Here is a 9,532-nt window from a genome sequence, read left to right on the forward strand (position 1 = left end):
TCGAGAGTGAAGGACGCCTACAGCACTATGTGAGCAGTATAGAAATGCATGAAAGGAAGAAACACATTTTAAACAACTAAGTCATGAATATTGTGCCCTTTCGGATAACAGACACCAGATGAATTTTCCTTGAATTGGTTTTATTAAGCAGGGCACAGCAAATACCAATCCACATTTGTGGGGGTTACTAGCCAACCAGAGACCCAGAGCTAAGGGTACCAACCCTTTCTACAGTCATGGCAAAGCAAGGTAGTTTTTCCCCCTTCCACAGAAGCTTATTGTCCCTTCCTCATAGCCGCTCCCTTTGGGGCCAGACTGGGTTCCCCCATTGCAAGACCAGTTTGAGCCCCTGCCTGGGTCGAGTGCCCTGTCACAATCCAGACCCCCATCGATTTGGGAGGATTCTCCGTCCTCCAGGTGATGTTCTCCGGCAGGTGAGTCCTGGCCACTGGATGTCCTCCTGATTTAGTAGAGAAGTCCAGCTGCCAGGATTGAAGTGCCCGATCCAGACCAGCCGATGTTTCATGAGCCAAATCAGAGAGGTCTGTGCTGGGCTGACGAGGGCCGTGAAGGAAGAGATGGTCAAGGTTTTGCTATTGTAATGCAGTTAGAATTTATTAACAAAAAAAAAGAGATGTGCGGTAAAGGTGAAACAGAGCAGATGGAATTAATGAGGGCTGTCAGTATTTTGTGTAAAATACAATATGGAATTGCCTTGGTGGTTTGTAGGGACAGTTCAATATGATGTATCATTATTGCAATAGAATATAATATATAAGCAAGGTGCTGATTAAGATTATGTGTTGGGTTGGATGTATGTATTGAAGAGCAGCTCCTTAATATATCTGAAGGAACTGCGGATTTGCCAGTTCTGAGGTTTGTAAATACTTGGTGAAAGGAACGTCTCCTGTGTCCAGAGTCTTTGTTTTTGCTCTGTCTTTGGAGATTACTGAAGAAAACCTCAAACAACATAATATTAGCTGTGCAATTCTTATCAAGGACAAAGTGAAGAGTCCTGCTGTGCAGGTAGATGATGTAACAAGGTGATGTGATGTCAGTTGTCGGCTGTTGTGAGTCTCCCTTTGGAAGGAGAGACACAATCCGGGTCGGTCTGAGAGGCTGAACTCCCTCCTCGTTTGTTTCCTTTTCTCTCTTCAAATATTTGTGAACAGACTCTGGTGACGGGAACTCTTGTGTCTCGTCTGAGTCTTTCCTTCCATCAGAAGTGGAAGAACTTGGGCAGCCCGGAGGAAGCTCCTCACTCCCGCCATTTTCCTCCTCTTTGGAGCCTTTGGAGCCTTCAAACAACACCCCCCCGCCTTGTTCCTGCCATTCCTTCCCCCCCCCATTTCGTGCAGGAGGGGGGGAAGGGGAGGAACCTAGAGCTACGAAGGCGAAGGAAGAGCCCCTCCCCTGGACGGGCGAGCAGGAACCGGAAGCGGGAATCGCTGCGCCTGCCTCTGCCCCTTCGGCGCAAAAGGACTCCTGGAGAGAAACGGGTATCTTGGAGCGCCTCCTGGATCGGGACCTGGACGGAGGTGGGGGCTGGAGGGGGGGCAGATCGGGGGTGGGTGATATTTTCTTAGGGGGGGGTTGAATCAGTCTCGGGGGAGGGGGGGCTGCTTCTCCCGGCATTGCCGATGGTGCCCGATTGTGGATTAACCTGCTCGACCTTCGTGCAAGGCATTTTTTTTCCTCCGGGTCTCCTCGGGAGGGAGGAGAAAGGGGGGTTCCAAGGGGGAGAGAGGATCTCTGGAGCCCAGATCCCACCCCCAGAGGCAGGGAGACCAAACCCCCTGCAAGGCCCTAGGGCTTCATCGAGTGTGCGCGTGTGTGTCTGTATGTGTATGTAGGGAGGGGAGGAATAAGGAGCCCCTGCCTTCCCTTGAATCCTGCGAGGAGCATCCGGTGGATGGAAACAAAGGAACGGGAGAGAAAGTCACTTGCCTCCTATCTCTCCCCCACTCCGGCTCCCTCTCATGATCAAAGGAGGGAGGGGATCTCTGGGGTCGATATCTCACTCCTAGATGCAGGGAGACCAGACCCCCCCCCCCCGCAAGGCCCTAGGGCTTCAATACCGTGGGTGGGTGGGGTAAGGAGACCCTCCTTTCCCCTGAATCCTGTGAGCATCCGCTGGATGAAAACAAAGGAAGGAGAGAAAGTAACTTGCCTTCCATCTCCCCCCCCTTCCTTCTAATGACCTAGGACAACCCCCCCTCCCTCCCTTAAAGAAAAAAAAAGTCCCCGGTGGGGCTGGAGAGGAAAGGGGGGTGGCGCTGGGGGGGGCAGGCAGGAAGTGGAGGAGCCGGGATGGGCAGGAGAAGTGGGTTTTCCTCCCTGCACCTACCCTCCGAGGGGGAACGTCTGCAGGACCTCTTGCTCTTTAGCACACTCTCTCTCTGTGTATATTTGTTTTTTTTTCCCCCTGCAGGATCTGGTAGAGAGGCGAGGTAACCCAATCCATTTCAAGAACAGATCCTGAGCTGACGACCAACTGCAAGTGGGGGGACTACCTCCCCCCCCACTTAGCGTTTTCCTTGTTGTGTTGCTTCTGAACACAGACCATCTTTTTCTTACAGGCAGGCAGGGGAGAAGCAGGAGAGAGAAGGGGGTGGATTTTCCTCCATGGGATGTTTCTTAGTGGAGGCTGAAAGGGGAGATCTCCCCAGGAACAGTCTGGGCACAATTCCGGACCATGGACTGTGCAAAAGACCTGCCTCTCCTTCCTAAGGATTCTCCCTCCTGCCTCCAATTCATGGCTGTCCATGGGGTGGAGCAAAGGGGGCTTTGGAAAGAGGCCGAAGGAGCTCTGGTCATTTCCACATGGAGGGCAGGAGGAAAGAAGGACCGGAAGGCAACCCAGCCTCTCCTTCTTGAGCGTTCACTCTCCCAGCAGGTCTTTTGTGGAGTGATTGGCTCTCAAGGGTCCCTTCCAGACCAAGTGATTGTGAAATTCTTTTCTTTACAGCAGGGGCAGCCAACACCAAGACACCCCCCCACCCTCGGTTGATGCCTTTCCAAGCCCCTGTGAGATTTGGAGTGAGCTCAAAGGGAAGAGCGAAGCCTAAGCAAGGTTGGGGGGTTGGAAGAGAGCAGGTGAGAAAAGTCCTGAGACCTGAACTCTGCCCGCCTTGGGTTGGCAACCCCACGACACAAGGCCCTTGGCACAGAGGGCACGCCCTGCGTTGGGATCCATGAGGTGACAAAAATAACGAAGGGTCCCGTGAGAACAGGGGGCCTGGTCCAACCCTCGGTCCACTACATCACACGGGCTCTGGTGTTTTCTAGATATTCATTTTTTACCATTCTTAGTCTAGTATTGGGTTGATTCTTTTAAAGATTTCTAGACTTTCTGTTTTTAAATTTTAAATCTTGTGTTTTAAAAATTTACATAAGCTGCTTTTAAAGGCAAAAAGTGAAGTAAAACATTTTTAAATAAAGAGTGGGAGAAATACACTCTTTTATGCTGGTGCCTTCATCGCAGGTCTTCGTGGGAAGAAGATCCTATTGCTCTCTGGTTCTCTCCTGTTGCCCCCACTTCACTGGGACGGGGGGGGAGCTTTTATCTCCGAGCCCAGCATGAGATGCTCCTTCCTTCCCTCCTTCCCTCCCACCCTCCCTTACTGTGGTTTCTTTGTAGGCTGCCTTTCTTTTCCTCTTGTTCTGCTGCCTGAAGGAGAGAGAGGGGATGGAGTCCCGTTCAATAGAAACATGAGGAAGGCATACTCCAGAAGGAAACGTTTTTGATTTGCTTTATCCGTAAAGCCTCCAGGCTGATCTTTTCTATTTTTCTTTTCTCCTAGGAAGGGGCGAGACTGAGCTGAATTCTCGTCGCTTTTTTAGGAACAAAAACCAATTACCAAATCCCAGATCCCTCCAGGATTTGCAAGGTAAGCGAGATTTGAAGAGATGGCTTAAGTAGCCTTGCCACACACACTCTCCTCTCAGTTTCACTGGCCCAGCAGGTTATCGTCTTGGTAAAACTTGGTCATCTGGATTTGGGGTATAGGGGTTCCCCTTCAAGCCTCCCCTCTTCTTCCTCCTTAACAGATAAGCCACAGTGGGGAGTTTTGCTTTGAACCATCAACATGTACTTCAGATTCTGATGATAATTAAGATGGAATGTCATTTCTGTTCCCACCTACTCCTTCAATGGGAGGATAAAAGGGACAATAGACTAAGGCTGAACCCAAACAAGACAGGGGTCCTCCAACTGGGAGCCCCTGATGTCTGTGATTTGTGTGGGTCCCAACACACACTGGGCGTTCTTCTGGACCCAATGCTGTCAATGGAGAACCAGAAAGTGCCCATGGTCCAACCCACTTCCCTCTTAAACGATCTGCTAACTTCCCTGCCTGGATGCAATTGTCACTCCCCAGATTGGTCCATGCACAGATAGTCTCATGCCTTCCTGGAGTAGATGGCTGTCAGCAAACACGGGTTCGAAAACACACGTGTAAGCCTGGACAGAGAGCAATCAGGAGATTGCACACGCTAAAATGGGCTGAGTGAGTCTAAACGCAGCTAGCCGTGCTACAACACTCCCTCTTACAAGTCTGCCCACATAAGAACACCCTTGTACTCTCAGATATTACTATGAAAAGGTCAAGTGGGCTTTGTAGTCCTTAGACTTAACTTGCGCCACTGACAGGACTCCTAAAGTAAGCTAGGCCGAGGCAGTACTCTCATGATGACCCTATGACAAGTGTACTGTTCAGAAAACCGATTGAGTTTTATAATCTTTAATTTATTAAAGAATAAGCATGTTACTAGATATCAAAGCCAAATTAAACCAAAGCAAATAAACTAGCTGTGTTAGTTACAAAGATGTAGTGAGGCAAAGAAAACATGAGAAATATGCAAATGTCCAAAAACCTCACTAGAAAATAAAAATTCATTAAAAAGAATAAAAACAGTTCCAGTCCAATATTTCATTAGTAAAAACAAAATAATCCAAGTAGGTTATAAAAAGGCTATAGTCCTCAGTGATCCTGTAGAACAAGAATCCTGTACTAAAAAGAAAAATTCAGTAAAAGTCCCATTGTCCTTAGAAAAGTCCAAGAGTATAGTCCATATGAAGCATTTCAAGAAAAGAAGTCCATAAAGGATATTCCATAGGTGACAGTCGATAGGAAATAGTCCATGCTTAGTCCTTAGGAAAAAGCCCATAAGTCCAAGGGTAATCCAGTATAGTAAAGGTTAGTCCCATGTGTCACGAATGAATGAAGAGTCGGTCTTGAATGACTGAAGGGTCGGTCTTGAAAGACAATGTCCATAGGCAAAAAGTTCCTTTTTCAAGAGTAACTGGCAAAGGCTTATCGCACCTTCCCACGATGTCATCCAATCAGAGTTCGTTACTAGGCAAACAGTCCTGTCGCACCACATGACTTCTTTCCCATACACACCAGATGTTATTTGGGTTTACTGTGGTTTCGCAAAAAGTCACAACAATTCCCATCTAATCACACTGAGTCCTTTTCTCAGGCTATCAGAATAACCTTCTCTCCGCTCGCCAAGAAAACAACCTGTCAGCATAGCAAAGATACTTTATACAAAGAAACAAGATGGAACCTATCTTGCTCATTTCTTAATTACAAAACCCCATATTCCTTACAAGGCTTTAACTCAAAAACCCCTCTCATCACAATGGCCACACATTAAACAGGGATAGATGCAGAAGTAATGGGAGATTTCATCTATCCTGATATTTATTGGGTGTTAGATGCTGCCAAGAGCACCAGGTCCAACAAATTCCTTTCTGGGCTTGCAGACAATTTCATGATCCAGAAAGTGGAAGAGGCAACAAGGGGAACAGCTATTTTAGATCTCATCTTCGCCAACAGGGAGGACCTTGTTAATGAGGTTGAAGTGGTGTGAGTGACCGCCCTCTCTTGGAATTTGTTACACAATGAGAAGGGGAAGCGAAGTGTAATCACACATGCATTCTGGACTTCAAGAAAGCCAATTTTGGTAAATTTAGGGAATTATTGGCTGAAATTCCATGGATGGAAGCATTAAGGAGAGGGGAGTTCAGGACGGGCCCAATTTCTGGGCCCAATCATTAAACATTTTTCAGCTTGCTTTAACGTATCTTCTCAAATTCTCAGATAACGCCTTTGACAAGCTATCCCATTTTGAGTCTAGACCAATCTTATAGCTATAAATATGTGCAACATTTCTGGTCTTATATTCAAAAGAGCATTTCTCATTCAAGGGGTGGAGCAAAGAGGCTTTGGAAAGAGGCCGAAGGAGTTCCGGTCCTTCCACATGGAAGGCAGGAGGAAAGAAGGACCGGAAGGCAACCCGGCCTCTTTCTGGGACATTCCCTCTCCCAGCAGGTCTTTTGCGGAGTGAATGGCTCTGAAGGGTTCGTTCCAGACCAGTTGATTGTGAAATGCTTTTTTTTACAGCAGGGGGAACCAACTACAAAACCCTCACCCTCGGCTGCCGCCTTTCCAAGCCCCTGTGAGGTATCCACTGAGCTCAAAGGGAAGAGCAAACCCTAAGCAAGGTTGGGGGTTGGAAGAGAGCAGGTGAGAAAAGTCCTGAGACCTGAACTCTGCCCGCCTTGGGTTGGCAACCCCATGACACAGGGCCCTTGGCACGGAGGCTGAGGAGCTCCTTTGGAGACGCCGCCTGCGTTGGGATCCTTAGGGTGAGAAAAAATAACGAACGGTCCCGTGAGAACAGGGCGCCTGGTCGAATCCTTGGTCCACTACATGACACGGACTCTGGTGTTTCCTAGATATTCATTTTGTTTACTGTTCTTACTGTAGCTTTGGTTGGATTCTTTTTAAAATTTCTAGACTTCCTGTTTTTAAATTTTAAATCTTGTGTTTTTTAAAACTTTACATAAGCTGCTTTGGGTCCTTTTAAAAGTGAAAGGTGGGGTAAAATTTTTTAATAAATAGTGGGAAAAATACACTCTTGTATGCTGCTGCTTTCATCACAGGTCTTTGTGGGAAGAAGATCCTGTTGCTCTCTGGTTCCCTGCTGTTGCCCCCTCCTCACTGGTAGGGGGGAGCTTTTATCCAGGAGCCCAGCATGAGATGCTCCCTCCTCCCTCCCTCCCTCCCTCCCTCCTGTCTTCCGTCCTTCCTTCCGTCCTTCCTTCCGTCCTTCCTTCCTTCCTTCCTTCCTTCCTTCCTTCCTTCCTTCCTTCCTTTCTTTCTTTCTTTCTTTCTTTCTTTCTTTCTTTCTTTCTTTCTTTCTTTCTTTCTTTCTGTTCTTCTTGTTCTGCTGCCTGAAGAGGAGAGATGGGGATGGAGCCCCGTTTAATAGAAACATGAGGAAGGCACATTCCAGAAGGAAACGTTTTTGATTTAGTTTATCCATAAAGCCTCCAGGCTGATCTTTTCTATTTTTCTTTTCTCCTAGGAAGGGGCGAGACTGAGCTGAATTCTCGTCGCTTTTTTAGGAACCAACACCAATAACCAAATCCCAGATCCCTCCAACATTTGCAAGGTAAGCAAGATTTGAAGAGGTGGCTTAAGTAGCCTTGCCACACGCACTCTCCTCTCAGCATTTCTGGTTTAAAGGCTATATTTACTTGTGTAATTCCTTGTGTAATATCTCTTTTTTATCTATCTCCAATATCATTTTACTCTTGTCATGTTTCCACCACCTATGTAAAAGAGTCCGAAGTTTCTGCCAACATTTTTAACATGAATTTCTAATCGCTAACACCCTTTTTGCCAGTTTTAAAATGCTATTTATAGAACATCTTTAAAACATTTTCTCTCAGGTTTACTGATTTGATCCATCTATAGTTATCATTCCACATTTGAATCCAATCATCTGTGTCTTTAGCCAAAATTTTGTATACCTTTCATAATCACTGCTTTCACACTTTTGTTCTCAAAATTCTCTTCTTACAAAAAGATGCACTACAAAAAGATGATCTTCTCACTAGTATAAATCCACAGTTTATCCACCTGGACCTTCCTCTCATAAAAGTCCATTATTTTGTCTTTCTTCAGTCTTGATTCTAAATTTTCTTTTTCTGCTACTCCCACTGCTTTGGTGAATTGGTCTTTCTTCTGAATAGTCCGTTCCACGTCCTGTTTGAGTCCTGACATTACTGCCTTAATTTCTAGAGTTTGGGCTTTGATCTGATCTGTAAATTGATTAATAATGTTCATTTGAATCTCCTGCATCTAGTTCTTAAAAGAATGTGCCATTTCTATTTCTTGGGTATAAATTTATTGTAAGGTAACAATTTCCCCTAAGAAATAAAACCTCAATTTACGTTTTAGCTTAAATTTGTCCCTAAGATTCTTAATTCACAGAGAAGCCTAATTATATTTTAGTTAGTTAGGCATCCTTCAGTCTCGAAAGACTATGTATGGTAAAGTGCTCTGTATGGTTGACTTGGAACAGCATCTAGTGTGGCTGAGAAGGACAATTTGAGAGTGACAATTGTAAGCTTATCAGCTCTCCTAAGAGAATACTGACAGGTGGAATAGAGAGGTTCCAAGTCCAGTTGACCCCTATTTGAGTTGAGGTGAGTCCTTGTCTCAACCAGGCTGTCCCACTGGCACTCTTTCCCAAGTCTATTCCCAATTAAAAACCACTGAGAAACCAAATTATAATCATCCAGAACTCTCAGAACTCATGAAAATACTGGACTCAAAGTAGCTTAATTTGTGGCCTGTTAGAAAACAAATTAAATATGGTAGCAGGTTATCTGTTCAAGAGACCAAGCATCAGCTTTTAAGTATTATTGTTTTATTAGAAAAATAAAGATATAAATAAATTCAGTTTATTGCAAAGCATAGCATTCAAAATCATTTCCATAACTAAGGTAGTTAGAAATTTAGCAAATCCCAGCTACAAAAATAAAATAAGAAAATTACTAACTAAGAAAAATAGGTAAGGCAGAGCCTCCCTTTTTATGTTCCTACTATGAACTACATCCTAGCAAATTTCTGGGAACTCCAAAGTCCATTCAAAAATCTATAATCCAAGGTAAAGTCCAAAAATCCATAAGTCCAAAAAAGAGTCCAAAAAGAGTCTCTCTCCCTCTCTCTCTCTCTGGAACATCCTGTCATTTTCTTCTCATGCTGGAACACCCCCCTTCTTCACTCTCCAGTGCTGTTCACCAATCAGGACAAAGGACTGCTCGTCTCTCTCCTCCTCCCTTTCTCATGAGATCGCAGGTGTTGTTGACATGCTTCCCCATTGTTATGGCTTTGGCTCTTCATCTTCGGCCTTGGCAAAGCTAGCTATAAGATAACATTCCTAACTAGCTGTAAGGGAAAAACAGCATCTCGATGCTTCTAGTAAAATGACACAGACCAAGATGGATTCTTTCTACACCATTCCATGACTACAAATCCCATTTAGCAATTACATTCTAGCTTCCATATCCTAAACCATGACAACAATACCTTCCACAATGAAGACAAGTGCAATCTCTTCCCTGTCCAGCTCCCTGATTTTGCTGCTTTCATGACTGCCTTTTTGCCTCAGCCTGCTGGACAAGTGTCTCTTCAAATTGGGAGAGATCATGATGCAATACCTACCTTCAGGC

At 45.4% G+C, this 9,532-nt stretch overlaps 1 protein-coding gene across 2 annotated transcripts in view; it reads left to right on the forward strand.

The window, feature by feature from the left end:
- Positions 1-2,850: 2,850 nt before the first annotated feature.
- The window catches only part of LOC144587361 (uncharacterized), a 56,731-nt gene continuing 50,049 nt past the window's right edge, over positions 2,851-9,532 (forward strand). Inside the window, exons 1-2 of one of the 2 annotated variants that reach the window (XM_078387681.1) lie at positions 2,851-3,096; positions 3,804-3,890. The gene's annotated coding sequence lies outside the window, so the exon portion shown is untranslated. The remainder of the gene's footprint in view (positions 3,097-3,803; positions 3,891-9,532) is intronic. The other variant, XM_078387678.1, reaches the window with a different exon arrangement.

Source organism: Pogona vitticeps, chromosome 2 (assembly GCF_051106095.1).
Source record: "Pogona vitticeps strain Pit_001003342236 chromosome 2, PviZW2.1, whole genome shotgun sequence".
In the NCBI taxonomy this organism is placed as follows: domain Eukaryota; kingdom Metazoa; phylum Chordata; class Lepidosauria; order Squamata; family Agamidae; genus Pogona; species Pogona vitticeps.